The sequence below is a fragment of the Carlito syrichta genome, unplaced genomic scaffold (assembly GCF_000164805.1).
Source record: "Carlito syrichta isolate Samal-C Ts95f unplaced genomic scaffold, Tarsius_syrichta-2.0.1 Scaffold306628, whole genome shotgun sequence".
Classification (NCBI taxonomy): domain Eukaryota; kingdom Metazoa; phylum Chordata; class Mammalia; order Primates; family Tarsiidae; genus Carlito; species Carlito syrichta.
This window is the reverse complement of record NW_007250724.1, coordinates 503,041-525,839: the sequence shown is the minus strand read 5'-3', so window position 1 is coordinate 525,839 and position 22,799 is coordinate 503,041. Positions and strand designations below refer to the sequence as shown.

At 53.4% G+C, this 22,799-nt stretch overlaps 1 protein-coding gene across 7 annotated transcripts in view; it reads left to right on the top strand.

The window, feature by feature from the left end:
- The first annotated feature begins 14,520 nt into the window (after positions 1-14,520).
- Positions 14,521-22,799, top strand: part of CAMKV (CaM kinase like vesicle associated) — a 15,950-nt gene continuing 7,671 nt past the window's right edge. For 5 of the 7 annotated variants that reach the window (XM_021715094.1, XM_021715095.1, XM_021715091.1 and 2 more), the window contains exon 1: positions 14,521-15,002. The gene's annotated coding sequence lies outside the window, so the exon portion shown is untranslated. The remainder of the gene's footprint in view (positions 15,003-22,799) is intronic. The other 2 variants (XM_021715093.1, XM_021715092.1) reach the window with 1 other exon arrangement.

The following is a 22,799-nucleotide window of genomic DNA, read 5'->3' as shown; positions in this document are numbered from 1 at the left end:
TACTCATCAAGACTACTGCATAATAACCCCTAAAGTGCATACTCTCTGGAAAGGAAGAAGTTTCCCCCTTCTACTCATCCCCTCTGCTGACTGCTGGGCCATGTGGGTGCAGGTAGCTGGGGCACCAGAGTGCCTGGGTCAGGACATGGATCATAGTGTTCCTTCTTCCTCACTCAAGACCCTCGTGGCCTCCATCTTTCCAGTTGGGACACCCCAGCTTACCCTAAGAGGGAAGGCTTTCTCCCCTCTGAATCCCTAGATCTGCCCAGTCATACATGGAAATCTTTCTGTTAATCAGTGAGAGTCTCCTTGGACCCAAAGCTTCCCACCTGTTCTCTACCCAGACTGCCACTCACTCTGTCACCTCAGGCCAGAGAGAGATCCAGTCCTGGAGGCCCCAAAATCCTTGAGGACAACTGGGTGAGGCTTAAAAGGACAACTGGGTGAGGCTTAAAAGGACAACTGGGTGAGGCTTTTGCTCAAGTGCAGAGGTCCAAAAATCAGGAACCTATAAGCTGAAGTGAGGCAGTGAAGTGGTTGTAGTCTCACATCCTCAGTCCCTGACCTCTTGTCTCTCTGTGTGTGCAGGAGACAGCTGTGTTACCCTGGAGGCTGGGAGAGGTGAGAGGAGTATCCTGGGGTGCCTCCCCAGTTGTGGTTCCCATACCCATTGGAAAGGACAGCTTCAATCCCTCCAATTTGCAGTCCTCATCCCTTAACCCTATCTTGGGGATCTAAGGGTCACCCAAAGCTCCAAGCTGCAGCTCCTTCCCCACTGACTTGGCTTACCTGTTCATAAGAGTGGACTCATAGAGAAAGGGGGTCTCTGGACAGGAGGGAAGCTTAGCATGGATAGGGGTCCCAGAGAAGGGAGGTGGGAGAGCAAGAGGGAAAGAGTCAGTGTGTGCCAGGTTTCCTGTGCAGCCAGAATGGTGCTCTGGGCGTGTTTCTGGGCCAAGGGCCTCCAGGGCCAGAATTCTCCAGGTGAACCTGGAACCCTAGTCAAGCAGGTGCTTGCTGCCCCATCCCCAACTTCTACAGCCTCCAAGCTCTGTGCTCCACTCTCAGAACCACTTGAGAGTCCCAAACCCATCTGGAATATCAGGAGCTGGAACCGTTTGAGAGCTTTAAATTGGTGACTGGGCTACCAGGGAGGGTGGGAAGGGCACTTCTAGGTTCCTGGGTGGGCTGGGGGACCAGGAGGTTCCTGGGTGACCTTTAGAACTGGTGAAGGCTGTATTACCTCTCCCCAGGGGAGGTCTGAGTTCAGATACAGTGGTGGTCAGTACAAGGGAAGGATTGCTAGTGGCCATGGCGGGGCTGGGCCTGCCACCAGGGTAGAATAGGGTGAAAAGAAGTTTCTCCCAGCACTTTGGGAAACTAGTCTTTCCACCAAGAGCTGTGAAGAACAGATATCAACTTCTCTGTCTCATTTCCTTCCATCTTAGCCCAGTGGGGTTAGGGGAAAGCACATGCCAATAAAGGCTGAGGGAAGGCCAGGGTGGGAGCTGGGGCTGAGGAAGCAGCAGATGACTTACACCCTTCTGACTTCATATTGGTGTCACTGTCACCTGGCCCTGGAGGGCATACATGGGATAGACTGACCTGCTCTGAAAGGATACCATGAGTCTGGCATGAGAGTCCCCTTATACCTCAGCCCTAGCCTTTCAGAGAATTTTCCCAGGGACCCAAAGGCTCTCTGGGGGTCACACTTGAGGGTTCCAGATGCAGACTCATTTCAGAACCAGTCTCATTGTTGATCCATAGGAGCTATTGGGCCAGGCTCATGGGTTCCTGCTTTGAGCTCAGGTGTAGGAGCTGAGAGAAATTGATGACTCCTTGTTGGAGCTCAGCATGGGCAGAGATAGAGTACCAGAGGCTCCAGTGCTGGGGCATCCTCACCGCTCTCCTCTGTTCCCTTTCAGGTTGGGTTAGCTACTTGTACACTCTTGTGGCCAGTCTTGGACTGGGCATTTGGGATCTGGAAATGTATCAGGGAATGCGGGGATTTTAAGCAGCTGGTGGCCAAGATCATGGGATTCAATCAGCTTTGAAGCTAGTGCTCTGTTCTTCATTCCACAAGTTCCTCCTGGGATGTTGTACCGTGGACCATGAAGCATCAAGAGGCACCAAAGGAATTGGCTTTACCCCTTTAGGCTCCATGGCATCATGCTTTGTCAAGGAGTGACAGTAGCGACAGCTTTAGCCAAGTATCAGTTTTCCTGATATATCCATCTAAGCCAGGGAAGTCCCGCCCTGGTCTCTTTGATCCAGTCATCTGTTCTTAGAGTCATTCCCATCCTACATTGAGTGAGAGTGGGTTCTGTAGAGACCCTGAAGAAGGGCAGCTCTTCTCACATTCCCTCTCCTGGTGTGGTTGGGAGTCTCTTCTCGGCAGTCATGAAGTCATGTGTGTTTCTGGCAGCACCTCCCTTGCCCCCACTGATGCTGGCTTCTAGATGGTGGACTGTTTCCATGGAGTGTAAGGAGCTCTCAGCCCCTAAGCCAGCTGTGGGCAGCAGTCGGCGGCTGTGCTGTTGCGCTTCCTCCAGGCTGGTGCGGCTGGCCATCTTTCGTGCAGAGTTACGTAAGCTTGAGTCAATTGGGGCTCAGAGCGTTCATTGTGGGCTATTTTTAAGCTGCAACACATCACAGCAGAGGGGTCACTGCACTGCCAGCTTGCAGGGAAGGTTGTTTAAACATCTGTTATTTAAATTTTTTTGTGCCTTGGAGCTCAGAAGCCACATCCTCCGGCACTAGTGGGTTCTGCCTTCCACATTTCAGATTAGAAGTGGTTTATCTCCCCTTACCCTGTCTGAGGTTCCCTTAGGGCAGGGGTCCTCTGTCCCTGTCTTCCTCTGGGGTTAGGCGGGGGGGGGGTGCAGGGAGCAGGAGGTGCTAGATCCTTTTATTTTTAAAATATATATATGTATTTATTTATTTCTTTTTTTTTTTTTTAGAGACAAGATCTCTCTCTGATGCCCAGGCTGGAGTGCACTGGCAGGCTCATAGCTCACTGCAGCCTTGAATTCCTAACTCAAGCAATCCTTCCCTCTCCCTGCTCTTTTAAAACATGATCCTGCCTCCATGGAATGGGTGTATTCTGGCCAGGAGAAACTCAGGGAAGCAGGTGGTCTAAGGCTGCAGGCCATTTGGATAGTTTCAAGGAGGAGGAGGGTCAGCAGAGGAAGGCACAGAGTGCTGGGAGACCTAGAGTACATCCCTTCTTCCTTGGGAGCCTCAGTTTCTCATCAGCACCAAGAGAGGATTGTATTACAAGATCCTTTTGGGTCTTTTCAGAAGCCTGCCTTTGCCTGGGCCATGCTTCTAGCTAAGAATGCCCTCCTTTCCCGGATCTAAATGTTTCCAATTTGTAGCCTCTGGGGCAGAAGGGCTGGTGTACGTGTCCCTGGACAGTACCTAGGGATGAACCTCTGGGGTAACAGACCTTGCTTCTCACTCCATTATCAAGTGGATGACTGCACCATAGGGGCCCTTTAAAGGCTCCTCCTGATCCTAAATTTTTGGAGCTGTCCAGAACCTTCACAGGGCACAGAGAGGGCAAGGCAGGTAGACTGGAAGGGTGCAGGACCAGGGACTTGACAAAGCTAGTTGCCTCCTGAGAACACAAGGGAGCCGAAAATAGGATTGTGTTGAAGCAGGTGTGGGAGACTTGGCCAGCCATAGAGCTCCTGGTAGAGTGTAGCTTTTATGCCTCTTGCCTTGATGCCCTTCTTGCCATCTCTCCACCATCCTTAAGGCCTCCTAGGTAGGAGGGCTCCAGTCTGATCCACAAGAGAGAAGGATTTCTTCTCAGAGTAATTTGACCCTCTCCATAGGGGTTGGGGCCTTCTTCTCCCCAAGCCTGCCTGGAGGAGTGAGATGAAGTGTGAGGGGAAAGGCGATGCCAGGACTTGCCCTCACAGTCCCTCTGGCCTCCCCCTTAGACTAGACTCCTTCTAACTCCTCCTTGCCATCCCTCCTCACCCTAACAGCCTTCAGCCTGGGGAATGGGCTCAGCCTGGGGGAGGGGCTCTCCAGGTTACTATGGCAACATGTTGGCCCTCCCTTACTTCCCAGAATCAGAAATAGAATTGGACGCCCTTCTTCCTGGTGAGAGACTATTTTAAAACGTGTGGGGGGAGGGGCATTGTGGTGCTATCTCTAGGGGCTGGGCAGAAGGGACCCAGCCTGAGAACCTCTTTATCTACCCTGCTGCCCCTCTCCACAGCTGGATGAAATGGCAGTGGACTTTGGCCAGACATGAATTCTGAGTACAAAGGACTCAGTCTGGCCCGTACCTCAGCACCAGGTCCCTGGGAGGGCACTGGCTTAGCTATGCTAACAGGGAAAATGCCCCCTCCCAGGTTTGAGCTACTTGCTAAGCTATCAGGAGGAGCAGAAACCTGCTTGGGCGTGGGACTTGGTGCTATAGCACCCAGAATGGAGTCATGTTGCCTCTCTTCTAGCAGAGACCATGTCTACATGGCCCTAGGCGTGGCTCTCAGCGGTGGCACCACAAGTTCCTAAAGTGTGAATCCAGAACTTGGTGGTCTGGCTTCATATTTCTGGTTCCACTACACAACAGCTGAGACAGATTTCTCTCCTTTTTGTGCTTTGATTTCCTTATCTGTAAAAGAAGGTATGATATTGCCCAATTCATTTACTTGTTGTGAATCTGGGTTCCATGTTCTTCACACTGAGCTGGCACAGAGGAAGATCCAATCAATATCAATCATTGTTATTATTGCTATAAGGGGTGTTTGCTTCCCTAGTAGGAAGGGCCTTTTCTTTCCTGGCTGTCCCCTTTGGGTCTTTTTTCATGGGCCAGACCCTTTAGCCAGCTTTGCTTCCTTTCCCCAGGAAACCTCAGGCCTGTTGTTCACAAAGAAAAGGAGGGTTATGCCTCACTTCTGCAGTTGGTAGAGGACAGCTCCGTGGTCTGACAGGCTGGGGGTTCTCTGGACCTCCCTCCAGGTCTCCCCGATCCTCCCAGGCACAGCACAGCTCAAGTGCTGCACAGGCTACTCGAGATTGCTACTAGCATCTCTGTTGTAAAAAAACAAACAAAAAAACTAGCTTGTTCGAATCAGAGATTATTGAAGTTAATAGTGTTCAACAACTATGTGTGTACACAAGTGTGTGCAACCCTTGGGCTCTGGACTTTAGCATGAGGGCAAGCACTTTCCTGGACCATAGCATGAGGGTGAGCAGCTGAGCAGCTCCTCCTCAGTGTCCAGAGCCATCTGGCCTCATTTTTTTCTTCTTTTTTTTGAGTTGGAGTATCATTCTGTCACCCAGCAGGTCGAGGCTACAGTGGCCGGGACTGTAGCGATCCTTCCGCCTCAGCCTTCCAAGTAGCTGGAACTACAGGCACGTGCTACCACGCCCGGCTCATTTTTTGATTTATTGTAGAGATGAGGTCTCACCAAGTTGCCCAGGCAGGTCTCGAACCTGCGGGCTCAGGCAATCCACTCACCTCGGCCTCCCAAAGCGCGGGATTACAGGCCGAGCCACCGAGCCTGGCCATTTTTTTCTTCTTGAGATGGGGTCTCACTCTGTTGCCCAGGCTGGAGTGCAGTGGCATGATTGCCACTATCATAGCTCATGGCAGCCTTGGCCTCCTGGGCTGAGGTGATCCTTCCTGGATGTTATATTGCCAAGGTTAGTCTCAAACTTGTAGGCTCAAGTGTTCCACCTGCCTCGGCCTCCCAAAGTGCTGGGATTACAGGTGTGAGTCACAGCGCCCATTCCCCCCACTGTTTTTTTTAAAAATAGAAACTAGGTCTTGCTATGTTGCCCAGGCTGGCCTTGAATTCCTGGGCTCAGGTGATCTTCTGGCCTTGGCTTCCCAAGTGCTGGGCTTACAGACATGAGCTACCATGCCTGGCCATGTCCCCATTCATAACCGAAGGCAGTATCCAGGGAGGGGGGAGGAGCCACATGAGACGTGGCTTGGTCAGGCTTTGCCCAGTGCTGAGTCAGAAAGGTGCAGATGCAGCACAGTGCTAGCCTCGGTCCCTGGTCACACAGCTTTGTATCCCACAGCCAGCTGTGAACACTATTTTTAACCTCTGTGAAAACACAATTTCAGAGAACAAACCTACAACTGCATTCTCCACAAACCTGTTTCCTGGGCAGAAAGACTTAGGCCTGAAAGGACACAGTCCTGGAAAACAGAGGGAGGAGGCCCTGGTTTAAGAGCTAATGGTAGGTAGGAGGGTATGACCCTAGTACAGGTTAGATCGTTCACACCCAGGTCCATGGCAATGGGCAGTTTTCCAAACTGCTGCCGAGGCCTATCCTCTATGATTGCAGGGCAGCTCTGGGTCTGGGATGGTGGTCCAGGCAGATCCAACTCTTCTGGGCCCCTCTTTTTCTCCATCTGAGAAGTGGCCACGTAGAATTGCCCACATAGTCTGATGACTTATATTTTGTATGCATCTACTCCATGTCTGGTTCTTTTTTTTTTTTTGAGTTGAAGTCTCACTCTGTCGCTCAGACTGGAGTGCAGTGGCCGCTCCCAGCCACCGCAGCCTCGACCTGCTGGGCTCTGGCGATCCTACCTAGACAACTTGATAAGTCCTCATCTCTATAATAAATAAAAAATAACCTGGGCATGGTAGCACGTGCCTGTAGTTCTAGCTACTTGGAAGGCTGAGGTGGAAGGATCACCTGAGCCCAGCAGGTTGAGGCTACAGTGGCTGTGAATGTGCCACCACACTCCAGTCTGGGCAACAGAGTGAGACTATGACTCAAAAAAAAAAAAAGATTTGCGATTGTTCCCCTCTCTTGTGAGAGCTGAGTGTGAAGACTAGCTGTTTCTTTTCTTTGTGTCTTAAGTTGTTTCTTGAGTAGTTAGAATGTATTAGTCCTCTTGCTCTCAGATAATTTTTTTTTTTTTTTTTTTGAGTTGGAGTCTCACTCTCTCGCCCAGACTGGAGTGCAGTGGCCACTCCCGGCCACCACAGCCTCGACCTGCTGGGCTCCGGCGATCCTTCCGCCTCAGCCTTCCGAGTAGCCGGAATTGCAGGCATGTGCTACCACGCCTGGCTGATTTTTTGATTTATTGTAGAGATGAGGTCTCGCTGCCCAGGCGGGTCTCGAACCCACGAGCTCAGGCAATCTACTCACCTCAGCCTCCCAAAGGTTTACAGGCTGAGCCACCGAGCCCGGCTTTTAATGTTTTTATATTTAAATTTATTTATTATAGAGTTGGGGGTACAAGTAAGGATGTATTACATAAGTAGACTGCACGCAGGTGAAGTGGTCTGCCTCTCTTATGGCCAAAGTGAAGCTGACACAATGTGACAAGAGCTAGAACATTCTGACTTAAGGATTCTGAGCAGAGGCCCCACCCCCACCTCTGCCACCCCCATTCCTACCCCTGCGGGATACTGGTCGTGGGCTTCCGGGACATGTGGCTCTGGGGAGGGGGCTCTGTGAGGCACAGGCAGAGGAGAACCATCTGGAGCAGCAGACTGCCAAGGAGCTGCTGTCCCTGGAGCAGGAGCTGGGGAACATAGGGAGCTTGGGACTGAGCCTGGGCCCCTCACCCCCTTTTTGCCTCCCAGGACTGAGTGGTGAAGGGACTTCCCCCGACCCCACGACAAAGGGCCTGCGTCAGGGGCTTCCTCAGAGTCTTCTCTACCTACCTTTCTTCCCTGGTTTTACAACTGGCGGCCCCTCGGGTTCTGTCCTCACTCTGGGTCTAGCCTGGGCAGAGTGTTCCCCTGACTGAGAAGGATAAAGGAGACTGGCCTGCAGCCAGTTGATTTCAGTAACACTCCTGGGTCTCTCTGCCTCCCCAGGTCCCCTGGGCAGTCCCCCATTCCTCAGGGGGGTGGGGCCCCTGGTTTCCCACACTCTGTCACCTCCCCAGGTCACTGGGGGCTGTGATGTGTGGAGGTCACCATGGCAATGAAGTGGGGGCAGGGCACCTAGGGCATGGAGCAGGACTATGGAAGCCACCAAGAAGGTGGGGGACCCTGATCCATCGGGCCCCCAGGGTCACCCCTCAGCCGGCAGCCAGCATATGGGGGGTGGCCTCAAAGGGCCCCAGGGACCACGGATAAGGTCAGAATCCCCATACTTCAAGCAGGGTTTGTCACTGTCAACTGAGACCACCATTGAAGGGACCTGTAGGCCAGCTTCCCAGGCTTATATCCCCGAGCCCATTCACCAGCTATGCCAGGACTCTGTTCCGGTGAGCTCCCAGTGCTGCTGTGAGCAGGCCTCCCAGGATGCCTCAAGACTCTTCTCCACTAGCCTATTTCCGAGTCCCGTTGTGGGAGCCCAACAGCATTTCACTGTGGAGGATATGACCCTGACCTTACCAGTGTGCATGCGCAGTGACAGCACCAGTGACATGGCCCATCATGAACCCTGTCGCTCCCGGCTTCAGGTGCAGATTGTGACGGAGGGCAAGGCTCCAGCTAAGGTCCTGGTAGGCTGGGGCAAGGGCCCCTGCAGCCCTGACCAAGCAGCCCCTTTGGGCACCAAGAAGAGTCGGTGGCCAACCCTCTTCCTTTCAGGAGAGCATGGTGCCACTGAAGCCCAAGGTCCTCTTCTGGATCCAGCTCAGACTCTAGCCCAAGATCAGGACCAGGGTAAGTGTCCAGCTCAGTCTCCTGCCACAGCCACAGCTACACTGTCTCCTCCAACTCAAGCTCAGGCTACTACTCCAGTTCTGGATGCAACCCCGATGCCCACTGCAGTTGAGACTTACACCTGCACCCTTGACCACCTGAATGACACTACTGCAGTGACCAAGGACCCATCTCAAGAACTCCTTCTCAGAAGGTATGGCAACCAAGGGCCAATCCTCTTGGACTCTTCCAAAATGGTCACATCCTGCCAGGACAAAGTGAATTTCCCGGAGCCTCCCACCCCACCTCCTACTCCAGAAGAGTTCCCAGACCATGCCCAGGAGCACGAGATCGCCAAAATGCAGATGTCACCTGAGCAGGCTGAGAACCCAGCAGAGAAGCCACTAATTTCTACCTCCAGGCCAGACAACCCAACACCAGGCCCAGAACCCCGAGATATTCCCAAGCCCCAGAAGAAGAACCAGGACAAGATCCACAGCTCTCAGCCAGAGAAGCAGCCCCCCAGTGTCTGTGACAACACCTACTCCAGTGTGCCATTGTCTGTCTACCAAGTAACCTGCCACAAGCAGTCCTCATTTCAGTATCCCAGGGAAGCTATGCAGACCCCCACCTCCAATGCCCCTACCTGCCAGCTTCGGGAAGCTGTGGAAGACCGTGTGCTGGTGTTTGATATGGCCACAGGCAACAGCAGGATGGGGCTGCTGTGCCATGACCCTATGGGTTCACGGGCAGTCCTGGTGGGCCTCATGCCCAGCCACTCATCCATCTATGTCCCTGAAAATATGCTGTCCACTCAGCTATTGGCCAAGCCCATCCTCTCCCCTAACAGCAATCACTCCAATTTCTGGTCCACCACAGCTTTGTTGTCCAGTCCAGTGCCCTCCAGCCTCTCATCTGGCAGCTACCGAGAGGTAGCCCTAGTTCCCAAAGAAGCCAGGCTCAACTTGGAGTCACGGGACTCTCCTGGTACTGAGACACCCATCAGGGTTGGGATACTCACTGGGCCTATTCCACTGGAGATGCCCCTCCAATTTGGTGAGAAGACACTGACCCATGTCCCTAGACCTGGCTGGTCCAAACCTGATGTTGAAAAAAATGAACCTAGTCACACCATCTGGATGTTAGACTCCTCCAGAAGGCCAGATGCCTCCGTGGTCCAGACCAAGAAACTACAGTGGATGAACTCAGAGTCTGCTATACCAGCCAATACACAGGAGGTACCCAGATCCCTGCTCCAGGAGGACATAGGCAGCCACAACCAGAAGGAAGTCATGACTGCTCACCCCGATAACTCTCAAGCCAAAGACGCTGGGCAGGCCCTCCTGACTGGGCAGAACCTCCTTACTGGACAGCCACCCCTAGCTGAACAACACCCCCTTACTAATCAGTCCCCTCTCATTAGGCAGACCTCCCATGCCAGAAAGCTTTCTCTCACCAGACAGGCACTTCTCACTGGGAAGTCCTCTTTTTCCAAAGAACCCTCCATCACCAAGGAGTCCATCCTTTCAAGAGAGCACCCCACCACTGGAGAGCCTGGCCAGTCCTCTATTCAGGAAGGTGAGCCCTTGGGCCTGACTACCCATGTAAAGGTACTTCGGGTACCCCTGGACCCTGAAGAGACCTGTATCTATATGAATAGAGATGATGTCGGCATCAGTAGTGCTCAACGCTCTGGCATGCATCAGCTCTCATCCTGGCAACCTGGAAGCTCCCCTAAAGCCCAGAAGGAACAGCTTTCTCTGATGATGTCTACCACACCTGGTACTGGATGCAAGACCTTGCCCATAGCCATGGTGGGCACTGAGCCCCAGAGTGCCCAGTTCAAGCGGACAGCTGAGGATATTACACATTCATCAGAGGTTACACACCTAGGGGCCTGCTATGAGCTGGGGTCCACCATGAATGCTCTGCCAGTGCGGTCACCAGTGCTCTGCCGCCACTCATTGGGCCACTGCCAGGACATGGCAGCTGTGGTGATTGACACAGGCACAGGATTTACCAAATGTGGACTGACTGGAGAGGACCATGTCCTCAGTGTGGTACCCTCACGCGTCCAGCTGCTACAGCACCCAGCCCAGGGCCAACCCTCGTATACAGTGCCTGAAAACCAAGAGGGCTCCTATTCAGTGCTGAACCGAGGTGTGGTCTCTGACTGGGATGCACTAGAGGTGCTATGGCAGCACCTGTTCTACTGCAGGCTGGGCGTGCAGCCTGAGGAGCTGGCTGTGCTTGTGGCTGACTCGCCCATCTCACCTCGCACCAACCGAGAAAAGGTGGCTGAAATACTCTTTGAGCGTTTCCACGTGCCAGCCATGCAAACAGTGCATCAGGCCCTGCTGGCACTCTATGCTTATGGGCGTACCACAGGGCTGGTGCTGGGCAGTGGCTATGGCACCTCCTATGTGGCACCCATCCTCACTGGTGACCTAGCCCCTCTTGATACCTACCGGTTGGACGTGGCTGGTGCTGACCTCACTGAATACCTGAGGCAGCTGCTGCAGAGAAGTGGCCAAACATCGCCCAAGGCAGGACTGGTTAACCAGATTAAAGAGGTCTGCTGCTATGTGGCTATGGATATGGCAGCTGAGATGGCCAGCACCCAGGCCCAGGCTCAGGTGGACTTTGTGCTTCCAGATAAGCAGGTTATCACGCTGGGCCCTGAACGCTTCTGCTGCCCTGAGGCCCTCTTCCAGCCCAATCTGCTAGGCCTCAACCAGCCAGGCCTCCCACAACTGGCCCTCCTAAGCATCAGTCGATTGGAAGTCAAACAGCAGGAGCAACTGCTGGCCAATGTGGTGCTGGATGGTGGCAACACCCTGGTGAGTGGCTTCCCCGAGCGCCTGAGACAGGAGCTGGGCCCTGGTGCCACTGTGCTGGGCTCTTCCCACCGTGCAGTTGCTGCCTGGCTTGGAGGCTCCATCATGGCATCCCGGGAATCCTTCCAGAACCTGTGGCTCAACCGCCGCGAGTACGAGGAGGAGGGCCCATGGGCTATCTACAAGTACCAGCTATGAGCACATAAAAGTTCTGCTTCTGCTTGCTTTAAGCACTGTGGCATGTTTCAGGCACAGAGTGATAAAGGAAAAGCGGGAGTCTAAGCATGAGGTCGGGGGGCGGGGGAGGACCCTGGCTCTCTCAAGGCAAGCCCCACCTCTGCATTCTGGAACTCCATGGGCCCTTTCTGGGGAGTCCTGAAGCCCCTTGGCTAGCATTGACTCTGATCTAGTCTGACCTTTACTGCACCCCAAGGGCAACCATAGAGAATGACTGCTGTGGGTTTTGCCCCGTTGCCCTGACAACAAGCACAATTACCCTTGATTGCCAGCTAGTTGCCATGGCAATTTCAAACATAATGTAATAACCCACACAGCCTGGAGTGAGTCATGAGGTGGGGGGTGGGGGTCAGCCCCCTCCCCTAGCTCCAGAGGGAAAGATTGCTTGTCCTTCCCTATCTTGAGCCCTCTTCTGAAGCTAGTGACATGGACAACAGCTGAGCAATTCCAAAGATGGCTGAGAGCCTAGGATGCTGGCGCCAAAGTGGGGGTTCCCTATCAGAGTCTCGGCTTCTTGAGGGAGCTTACCTGGTAATACACATACCTTCTAGAGTCTGAACCTTGGCTGGAGCTCTGTGCTGAGTTAGTAGGGGCTTCTATTGGCCAGTCAGAATATGAGGGCATGGGAGTGCTGGCCTTTGGACCCTGGGGCAGGGAGTTGTTGGGGCAGACAAGTCCCGAAGCCTGGGTGGAAGGCCTAATGCGAGCTGTGTTATGAAGCACTGTGGATGTGAGGCTCACATCTCATTCTTCCCCTCTGACTTTCTAGCTTTGATGGGAGTCAGAACTGCAAACCTGGGCTCCCTTCTCCTCCCAGCCTCCCAAGCCAGGCAGTCTCTGACTGGGTACAGGCCTCCTCCAGAGGGTCTTCAGAGAGGCACTGTTAATAACAATGCCAGCTGTCTTTACTCTTGTTCCGAACTCTGCGCTATGCTGAAGGGTTTTTTGTCGTCCCTTTGGACAGTAGAGTGGCTCAAAGCCATGTCCTCTAACCCTGTCTGGTTTTGAATAGTGGGGATAAGAACAAAGCTTGGCATTGGCCCAGTCCTTGCCCTGGAAGAACTGAGAGGAGAGCATTCAGCTGGTGTTACTACTCTCTGCCTAGAGGGCAGCTGGAGATTAAAACCAAAACACTGAAGGCAGTCATACCCTGCCTGTGCTTCCCTGTCTGGGGGCTGAGGGATAAGCCATGCTTCAGTCCCAACTCTGAATTATTGTTTTCAGACTGTCCTCCATAAATGGCAAAGACCTGTTTATCCCCCTACACACCTGAGAGCAAGGGGCTACCCTTGTGTGGAACCTGGAAACAGCCAATGATATAGGGTCATCACAGATCTGCTTGCCTCTGGCATTAACCAGCCCCTTCCCATGTCCTGCTCTCATAGCCTGATTCAGCCTCCACAATCCTGAGACTTGTTATCAGGCATGGAGGGTACTGACAACTCCAGGGATCAGCTACAGCGTTCACACGTGCCAGCAAGCATGCCTGGGTGCACAAGGAATGCAGACACACGTGCCCCTGGGCACCACTGCATACAGTGTGCTGTTGCCATCTCCCTCGGCAAAAGAGCGCATACACACACATACACGTGTGCACACACACCCTGCCACGTGCTCTCACCCACATGCACAGAGTGTGCACAGGACCAAGAAGAGGTGGAGTACTGCCAGCAGCAGGCAGGGCTCTAGGGAGCCACCCCTTCCCCTGCCTATAAATCCCTATTTCAAATTCTCCTTGGCCCCCATGCCTAGATAGCCACGAACCTTAGGAATGACAGAAAACATGTGTGCGACATGTGTGGGGTCAGCAAGCCACAGCTTGGCTATACCATACAACTCAGAAACCTATTGTTTCAAGAATAGTGGGCAGATGGCAGGAAGGACTAGTGCCAGGCCATTCATTCATTTTTGCAGACATTAGTTGAGCATACCGAGATGAGAAACAGGCTCTACCCTTCAGGTGCCTCGCTTGCCAGGAGATTCCTTCTCAGGGGTGGGACTGGTGCCGTGACTGAGACCACGAGCCCAGAGGTGGCACCAACCTGGCTTGGAGGAGGTAACTCAAAGCCAGGAAATAATGTGAAGGGCTCCTTAACACCCCCTCTGGAGGAAGATTTTGAGGGACCTTGTTTGAGGCCGTCATTTCCCAGGCTAGCCTTCCAGTTCCAGCCCCAACTTCTTCACTTGAACAGAGTCCCTCCTGTTATCAGCCATGGATAGCCATGCAGGGAAGCCTCACTCAACATGGCTGAGGGTTTGAGGATGACCCCAATCCATAGCCCCTTCCCCACCATCCCTCAGCAGGGTTAGAAGACTCACTGGGAGAGATGGGGTAGGATGGAGCCCAACTCCAGACACTGAAAGGCATATGTCTGGCCTTCAAATACTGGCTTTAGTATGGTCTTCTGGACTTGTGAGGGGAGTGGGGCAGGCATTGGGTCTTGTGCCTCATTGACAAGGGACAGGGAAATGGCAAGGACTTCCTTCAAAACTTCTTCCTAGTAGTTCTGAGCCTCCTCCCTTAGGTGACTTTTATAGTTTGGGATATTTGGTGCCACACAGGAGGGGGCTGACTGAGCCAGTCACCCTGACTGGGACTTATGGTTGTGAAAGACCATGGCCGTGCAAAAGTTGAGGACTGGGGTGGGATAGGAGGCTCTGCCACCACGGTCTGGGGCTCTTGCTGTGTTACACACTGACTACTTACACATACCTCTGTATGTTTACTGCTCTTAGCTAAGGGATGGATGCCAGTCTGTGGGGCATCCTGCCTAGCAACTGCCCACGTAGCTTTTCTAAGAGGGTCCTGCCTTTAGGGACAGGTTTGGGGAGCTAGCCAAAGCCCTGGTCCCTTAGGTACTACTGGCTGCCAAGAGACTCCTGTGCTGCTTTCCCCCTAATCGGGTTTTTCCCCTACTCTTAATTCCCCACCCTCTACATTGGGCACAGGAAGGCCTCCCCATCCCTTGTTGTCGGGTCGGGAGTCCGAGGGCCTAAGGGAGCTGTTGAGAACCTGGCCAGGGCCAAGCAGGGCAATGCTCACCAGCACTGCTGCCACCCCGCGTGCGCCCGTTCTCAAGTGGGATTCTGGCCTTCGGCTCCGCCAGGGTCGGGGCGGGGCCGGTTGGGAGGCCCCGCCCCCAGCCCGCCCCCGGCCCGGGGTGCGAATCCGGTGCCGGCAAGCGGTTGGCGATGCTGGAGGTTCGCTAGCCGAAGCGGCTGCATCTGGCGCCGCGTCTGCCCCGCGTGCCCGGAGCGGATTCTGCCCGCCATCCCCGGAGCCCTCGGCGCCCCGCTGATCCCGCGATCACTTCCTCCCTGTGACCAACCGGCGCTGCAGGTGCGGGGCGGGCCGGGCTTGCGGGGGGCGCCTCCCGAACACACGTTTGGGGGGCCTTGGGGGATTGCTTCCCTATTCGAGGATCGGGGTGCAGAGTGCGCGGGGGCGCCGCGAGGGCTTGAGGTCCCGGCGGGGGCAGAGCGCGCGGGCTCTGCAGATCTGGGGGACCGCGTGCGGGGTCGGGCTAAAGTTCCCCATTACCTCGGACTGCCTGGGGGTCCTAGGGGGAAGCCTCTGCAGCTTCGAATTGTGAAAACATTAACCCTCGAAGATTCGTGGTCCCCCATGAGGGTAGGGGCCGAGAGCTGAACCGTTCCTCCCCGTTCCCAGAGCCGCCTCCAGCCCCTCCCAACTGTTCCCGGGCCCCCTCCCTCCCGTTTAGCAGTCACTAATTTCCATGACAACGGAGAGTTCTTTATGGGCGACAACCCGGAGGGGGCTGGGCGGGGCTGCCGCGGGGTGGGGGAGGAGGCTCCAAACCCCTGGGAACCAGCAACCCCCCCGCCAAAATCCAGTTTCTAAACCTTCACTTGGGGGACGGCCGGGGGTCCAGTGCACGGACCCACGTGCGCGGTGGGGGCGGGGGCGCATATGATCCTGCTGGGAGGTGCGGGGCTTGGTGCTCACACGTGTGCCTTCCGCATGTGTGTTGCTGTGCCAGCGGGGGCGAACCAGCAGCACTGGGGAAGGGGTCAGGGTGGCACCGCAGTGGGGAGCATGGCCCCTGGCTGGGGTGGGTGGAAGGCATAGCGATAGCGTGAGCTTCTGCCTTCCCCAGCTTGTACTGTCTGACATAGAGACCCTGGGCTCTTGAGCCCCAGCCCCCTCCCCCCATGGCTCTGCCAAATTGCTTTTGTCCGCACCCCCACCAGCCAGAGCCTGCTCCACCAGGTTCCTTTTTAAGGATCAGGGCCCTCTGTCCCGCACTAAAAGCTCAGAGTCTGCTGTACTCTAGCCCTTGTCCTGTGCCCCCTGACCCCCAAGCACAGGCTTTGAGCCCCCAGGACTGCCTTCAGAGACCTGGTGCCCTCCCCCCACCCTCAGAGCTGATTCCTGCCAGCTCCAGCGGCTTCTAGGCTTCAGTTTCCTCAACTGGGAGATTGGCGTCTCCCCTCAGAGTCAGGCTGGTCTCCAGAGTAGGGCAGGGGTCTCCTTTTCTTTTACAGCACTTGGTGTGAACCCCCAGGTTCCCCAGGCTGGCTGTTCACATATCTGATAGCCCTCCTCTCCAACCCTATGCTCTGGCCACCACTCGCAGGCAGGCAAGCAGTCTTCTGCCCTGGGAGAAGGCCATGAGTCCATGATCTCTATTCAGGGAAACTGAGGTATGGGGAGGGGAGGGGAGGTGCAGTTGTTATCCTGTTTCTGGGTTGCTTGTGGTGCTGTTTCTGGCCTTCCTGACAGGATCTGCTGGGGGTGGAACAGGGGATTAAGATGATATGTGAGAGGGGCCCTGGGGACCCAAGGCCTGGAGAGGACAGCAGATGAGGGGGGTTGGCTGGCGGGGGGGTCTAGATACAGCTGGGCCCACTGAGAAGAGGGACTATAAAGGGAAGCAGGCAGATCTCAGAGCCTCGTTTCCATCCCCTCATGCTTCGGCCTTCAACATGTTGGACCTGCCTTACCTAAGCAGCCGCGATGGCAGAGAGACGATGGCAGAGAGACGGGCAGGGGGCTTTCCTGACTGGGGGCTGCAACATCTGGCCTCTTCTCCATCAAGAGTCTCCAACAAGCTGGCCTCTTTTCAGCTGTGCCTCCCACACCAAGTTCAGTGTATGACTGGGGGATGCAGGAGGGTGCAGTCTCAAAGGTCTAGGTACCACGGATAGCTCCTGGCCTTAGAGGCCTTAAGGCTCTTCCAGGCACTCCCTTCAGAACTCCCGCCCACCTCTTTTTCTCCTGCTTGTGCCTGTCCGTTTTACTTTGTCACCTCCTTGCTCCTCTTCCATCACAGGTTCTGCCTTTGTCTCTCTTTGTCTCTGTCTACCCCTCTATCTTTTTCCTAAAATCTTTCTGTTCCCCTCCTCCTCTTTTTATTTTCTTTCTTTTTTTAAATTTTTATTTTAATTTAAAGATGTGGGGTACAATTCAGGGTTAGGTATACAAATGTTCCTTATGCATGTACCCTTGTTGATGATCTTTTTTTCTTTTTAAGAGAAACGATTTCACTCTGTCACCCAGGCTAGAATGGTGATCACAGCTCATTGCAGCCTCAAACTCCTGGGTTAAAATGATCCTCCTGTATCAGCCTCCCGAGTAACTAGAACTGCAGGCACACACCATCACACCCTGCTAACTTAAAAAAAAAAAAAAATTGAGCTGGGCTCGGTGGCTCAGCCTGTAGTCCTAGCACTTTGGGAGGCTGAGGCGAGTAGATTGCCTGAGTCCGCGGGTTCGAGACCCATCTGGGCAACTTGGTGAGACCTCATCTCTACAATAAATAAATAAAAAATTAGCTGGGCGTGGTAGCGCGCACCTGTAGTTCCAGCTCCTTGGAGAACTGAGGTGAAAGGATCGCTGGAGTCTAGCAGTTCGAGGCCGTGGTGGGCAGGAGCATGCCACTGCACTCCAGTCTGGGTGACAGAGCAAGACTCCAACTCAAAAAAAAAAAAAATTGTAGATAGAATCTTGGGGAAGGAGCCAGGCCAAAAGCTCAGGAAATTATTTTTATATATATAAAATAATTATAGACACAGCACCCGAGTTGGAAATTCTTGAAGAAGGAACCTAGCCAGGTGTAGTGGCTCATGCCTATAACCTCAGCACTTTGGGAGGCGGAGGTGAGAGGATTGCCTGAGCTCAGGGGTTAGAGACCTGGCCTAAGCAACTTAGCCAGACCTCGTCTCTACAATAAGTAAATAAATTAAAAATTAGCCAGCCGTGGTGGCATACACCTGTAGTTCCAGCTACTTAGAAGGCTGAGGCAGAAGGATCACCTGAGTCCAACAGGTCAAGGGCTGCAGTGGCCTTGAGTGTACCACTGCACTCCAGTCTAGGCGACAGAGTGAGACTTCCAACTCAAAAAAAGAAGAAATGATCTGACCAACACCTCTCCCCTCCCCCTCCCTTTGTTTTAAAACTTCCATCGCCATAGCAACCTTTTACTCTAGTACCTTCCTCTATTTCCCTTCCTTCACTCACTGGGAAGCAGGGCTTTCAGTGTATTCTCCTTCAGGGGTTGAAAGATTGGGATCCTAAGTGCCTGGGAGGGGCCAGTTGGCTCTTGGCTCTGCCTGCATGTTTAGGGCTGTCTTTCTGGGTTTAGTACTGGACTGCATGCTCTCCCCAAATAATGGAGAGATTCCCTCCTCCCCATACGCCCTCATTAAATGGGAGAAATTCAGCTCCAGGAACTGCTGACCATGGTTTAGCTGGAGGCTGAGGCCTAGTTGGGGCAACCCACTGACCAGTCCCGTAAAGCAGTTGGGTGGTGGTCTAGAAGCTTAGCCCTGCCTCCTGACCCCAGACCTGAGTGAGGTCTCTAGCTCCCCTGGTCCTGTGGGTGACGCCTCAGCTGTGAGTTAGGCAGGGCTTGGGCCTGGACATGTCCATGGTCCATGGCAGCAGGAAAACCAACCCCAGTCCCTGAGAGAGGAGAGCAGAAGGGCGGGAGGGGGGGGGGGGGGGGGTGCCTGCAGCCTGGTGTTCACAGCTGCCACTAAATTGGGAGGTGTTGCCTACAGTCCTTAGAAGGTAGCTGGAAGCCTCTTGGGTCCCTCCTGGCTTCCCTAGATTTACTGCAAACTCTAGAGCCCCATATGGCAGGAGACCAGTGCAGCAGGAAACTCCAGTATATGTCCGTGAAAGGTGAGGCCTGAACCAGGCTGACCTCAGTGGAGGAGGGGACAGGAACCTGATGTGGGGCCTCTGAACCTCTTGGCCTCTGTCCTGCTTGGGCTTTCCTTGGACCAGACTTGTCTAAAGATGCACTAGAGCCCCTAGGGGACCCTTTTTTACCAGGGTACCAACAGACAGAGGCTCCCTCAGGGTTGCCTGAGGCTCAATTCCCTGTGCCCCGTGGTCAGTCCCCAGGAGTAGGCAGTCACTGGGGAGTTTTTGGCCCTCAGGCTCCCTGAGAGCCAGTTGTAGGGCAGTGGCAGCTCCAAGCTAGGTACTCCCCGCTAAACTCCCTTTGGGCAGCCCTGGGTGCACACCAATTCTGTTGCAGAGAGTGGAGGGAGTCACATCTTCTGGGAAATGGCTGCTGTGGGGCTCCTGTGCCCTTCCATGGCCCAGTGTGGATCTGAAGTAGAGCCCAGGTCCTGTATTTCTGGGGAGTTCTCTCTCTACTGTTGGATGTTGGATCTGGGCCATGGGGGTGAAAAGTGCAAATTCCTTTTAGCCCAGCCTCCCTCTGTTCTGAGAGCTGTCCCTTGGTTGCTCCTCCCAGCTTTAGGGCCAGAGTCCCCTTTGTTGCAGGCAGGTACCAGGGGCTTCGTGCACACACCTGAAGTCTCCCAGGGAGCAGCAGTGGGTAGCAGATGGTGGAGTAGGTGGGGTAGAGGGGACCAAGACATTAACTGGAAGTAGGGCCCCCCTTTCTCCTTTCTTGCCCTGAGGCCAGGTCTAGGGGCCAAAGTGAGTACATTTGGACTGGTGAGGAGGAGGAGGAGTGACTGGCTGAAATCTGGGCAGCCATATAGGAGGCAGGGGAGACAGATCTGTCCCTGCCGCAGCCTTGAGACCTGCAGGACATGGCTCTAGACTGTTACTGTGAGCAGAGGCCCAGCTTTGTGGTAAAGATAGACCCTAAGACCAGCCCTGGGTCCCGGTGGGAATAAATGTTTATGTATAGCTGAAAACTGGGGCCAGGATCAGGGACAGGCATACACAAAACCTCCCCACCCACGCTATGCTGGCAGCATAGCCGGGAGCTGTTGAACTGGGGGAGGGGGAGGGTGGAGGTTGTGGAAGGTATCGCAGAAAAGGGCCATTTTGAGTCTGGCCTTGAAGCATCAGGATTGTTTTAGACAATTTGTTGCATGAACAACATCATAATGTCAGAAATCACAATGAAAGAAGAGATTCAGCTCTGGTTTCAGTACCTTGCTCATGTGGAGGCTGATTCACAAGAAAGCCAGGGTGGGCAGTTCTCCTGCCAGTGCCTACACTTCCTACCATTGAATGGACACAGTCAAGCTGGCAAGTCACCTGTTGTAGGACATTTAGGTAGTTGCTGAATTTTTTTAATGTTATAAATAACTCTGCCGTGACAAATAAGATACTGAAGAGAGACTTTGGGGGAAGGGCATTCCTGCCAGAGGGACTGGTGTAAGCAAAGCAACAGAGCTGGGATAGAGATGCCTCTCAGTCCTCCTGGGAGACCGGCAGACTGAAGTATCACTCTCCTGCCCAGTACATGACCCTGAGACTTTAGCCTGGGATGGGAATCACTGCCCATTAGAGTCAATGAGGGGACCGATGCAGGCCCCCTCCCTCAAATGTTATGGTGTGGAGATGTGTGGCCAGCAATGGTGGGTGGCTGTGCCTCTGCTCTCAGCTGTGAGAATGGGATTCCAGCTACCTGCTCCTCCCCAGTGGACGCAGGAACCTGGCTGTGGCCATGGTGTCAAAGACATGCAGTTAGTGAAGATCTTCAAAGCCTCTCTTGTTTGCCTCTGTGATGCCTCACAAGATGGCTTAAGCCATGGCTTGAATAACGCTGATGAAATGCTTTTATATTCTCTGAGCCCAATCATCCAAGATGAGGGAATGATGGAATTTGTTCTCTGATGCTGAAGGCAAAATCTGAGAGAGAAGTTCCAGGGCTGTGGCTCCTAGAAGTAGGTGGCTGGCCTCTGCCTGGGAGAAAGCAAGCAGCAGCCAGGGTTGTCCATGGGCTTGTCTGGGTCCTTGTCTTTGACTCCAGCTGGCAGAGTCCATCTTGCCAAGCCACCACCTCTGGGGGTGGCTTCCTCCCTTCTCCCTTCTCCACTCTCCTGAGGTTGTGAGTGCCTTTAGGTTGGGGAACACCTAGGTACCCACCTTAGGCCCTGCACATAGCAAGTGCTAACTGGTGTCGAGGGAGAACCCGCACAGTCAGCAGAGGCAGAACAATTTCAGTGCAGCCTCAGTGCAGAGCTTGCTTTCACACCCATTGTCACACTGACCAGGCATTATGGAGGCAGATTCTGGAGTCAGCTCTGCAAAGGTCTAGAGACAGTCACCCTCCCACCCCCTACCTCTGATCTAGGTCTGTGAGTGCCTTTTCCTTTGGGTGCTGGAGCCAGCCTACTCAGCACTATAGATGAGGATTGGGCTGTAACTCAAAGGTTTGCAGAACTGTTGGCATCGTACTCCAGGTGAAAAGAGTGCCTGGAGCCCACTGAGTCAGCTATATCTGACTGGGGTCCTCACACTTGGGCCTGATAGCCCAGGTCCCCTATGGATCCCAGCAGTGAAGCACTAGGCAGTCTTGTCTTCTTCTTCCTATTACCCCTGCATGCCTCCTGGCAAATCTTTCCCCTCCAAGGCCTAGTCCTAATGCTGGCTCTTCCTCAAAGCATTTCCTCACCTTTCCACACAGATTCTCCTCTCTGAAGAATACCCCAAGCACTGTGTCTGAAAGCAGTATTTACTGAATCCATCGAAGTAATCATAGTAAAATTTCTAACAGAAAGGTAATAAACAAAAGATATAAATATGCCCCTTTGATATTCAATTATTTGCCCAAAACAACTCTTATTTCCTTCAGTGTCATTCCAGAAAAGAGTTTAAGTTTTTAAAAAAATTTACCCAGCTGGATGTGGTAGCTCATACCTGTAATCCCAGCACTTTGGGAGGTGGAGGTGAGAGGATTGTCTGAGCCCAAGAATTTGAGACTAGCCTGGGCAACTTGATGAGACCTCATCTCTACAATAAATCAAAAAATTTAGTCAGATGTGGTGGTGTGTGCCTGTGGTTCCTGCTACTTGGAAGGCTGAGGCAGAAGAATCACCTGAGCTTAACAGACTAAGGCTGCGGAAGCCATGAACGTGCCACTGCACTCCAGCCTGGGCAACAGAGTGAAACTCTGACAAAAAAATAAATAGATAAATAAAAAAAGTATCTAAATAGCAGCACCTTCTACCCACCATTTTGTCCCTTGCTTTTTCACTTAGTAACTGTCCTACATCAGCACACTTTTTTCTAATAGCTACCAAGTATTCTTAAGTATGGGTGGCCCTATTTTTTTATTCACACTTTTTTTGTGGAAGTATAACAAAAATCTAGGAATGTGTCCCAAGTTTGCATTTTTACAAATTATTATAAAGCAAACACCTAACCACCTCTCAGGTTCAGAAATAGGTCTTCCAGCTAGGTGTATTGGGGGTACCTTGGAAGGCAGAGGCAGGAGGATCATTTGAGCCCAGGAGTTCTGGGCTATAGTGTGCTGTATCAATTGGGTATCCATACTAAGTTTGGCATCAGTATGGTGATGCCCTGGGAGCTGGGACTACCAGATTGCCTAAGGAGGGGTGAACCAGCCTGGCTGGTAGAGCATTCTTTTTTTTTTTTTTAGTTGGAGTCTCACTTTGTTGCCCAGGCTGGAGTGCAGTGACATGCTCACAGCCTCTGCAGCCTTGACCTGTTGAGCTCAGGTGATCTTTCTGCCTCAGCCTTCAGAGAAGCTGGAACTACAGGTAGAAAACGAAGCAGGTCAAAACCCCCATGCTGATCAGTAGTGAGTGAATAGTCACTGCACTCCGACCTGGGCAACATAACAAGACCCATCTCTAAAAAAAGAAAGAAAAGAAATAGCCGGGCTCAGTGGCTCAGCCTATAATCCCGCGCCTTTGGAAGGCTGAGGTGAGTGGA